Here is a 1215-nt window from a genome sequence, read left to right on the forward strand (position 1 = left end):
GTATGCTTGAGGTCACTGTGTGGCCACAGCGTTAGTCTCTCTCATTGAAGGCTTCCCTCGATGCTGTTACCCCTCAACCCGACCAAACACGATGTCCTTTTCTAACCCTTCGTCTCTCCTGATGGCCTGTGCGAAGTAAGTGAGCTGAAGTCTTGCCATCCTTATGCCTAAGGAAGGTTCTGGTTTATTTTTCCAAGACTGATTTGTTCTTTTGGTGGTCCATAAGTTCTACGGGGGCGTGGCTTTGTCTTTTTCATTACTGTTGTATCCCATTTGTTCTTTCTTTCAACAAATATTGATTGAGCACCCACTAGATGACAGACCCGGTGCCAGGGATGTGAAACACAGCAGAGGAAAAGTACAAAAGACAAAAGAAGTCCCCATCCTCTGGATCTTAGCTCTGAGAGAAGGGACAGACCTGACGCCAATCGTGTCTTAAGAAGTGGCAAGGTGCCATCGAGTCAGTTCCAATTCAAGTGACACTATGTACGCCTCACTATGAGACACAACACCCCTCACTGACCCATAGCCCTACAGGGACAACACTGGAAACACGGCGTGAGAATTGCACCCGATCTGACCCCACCACACAGAGGCAAAACACAAATGGTGTGGAACAGAACAGCAAGGGGAACCGAGCAATGAAGTCCCCAGGGAATACCAAAAATAGGCTTTGAGGCCAGGGCATGGCACCCCATCAGACTCGACTGGAAAACACTCCTAAAGGTCAACAAACAGACCTTGAACTATTTACAGGCTTTTGTTCTCTTGTCTTTTTGTCATTGGTTTTGTTGTTATTGCTTTGTTTTGCTCTGTCTTGTTTTTTCCCACATATTATTATCTCTGTAGGTCTATCTAGATAAGATAGGCTGGATAAACAATCTGGAGGAGAAAACAACAGGACTAAGGGTTGGTGGGGGGGCATGGGAGAGGGGGAAGTGGGGGAAAGGAAGTGGGTGTTAACAAAGCCAGAGACAAGGGAACAACAAGTGATCCAAAATTGGTGGTGAGGAGGGTGTAGGAGGCCTGGTAGGGCTTGACCAAGGGCAATGTAACTGAGGAATTACTGAAAACCAAATGAAGGCTGAGCATGATAGTGGCACAAGAGGAAAGAACTAGGAGGCAAAGGGCATTTATAGAGGTTTAAATACAGGCATGTACATATGTAAACATATTTCTATATGATGATGGGGAAATAGATATATGTGCATATAT

The sequence above is a fragment of the Echinops telfairi genome, unplaced genomic scaffold (genome assembly GCF_000313985.2).
Source record: "Echinops telfairi isolate 266 unplaced genomic scaffold, ASM31398v2 ScPeMD7_443;HRSCAF=831, whole genome shotgun sequence".
In the NCBI taxonomy this organism is placed as follows: domain Eukaryota; kingdom Metazoa; phylum Chordata; class Mammalia; order Afrosoricida; family Tenrecidae; genus Echinops; species Echinops telfairi.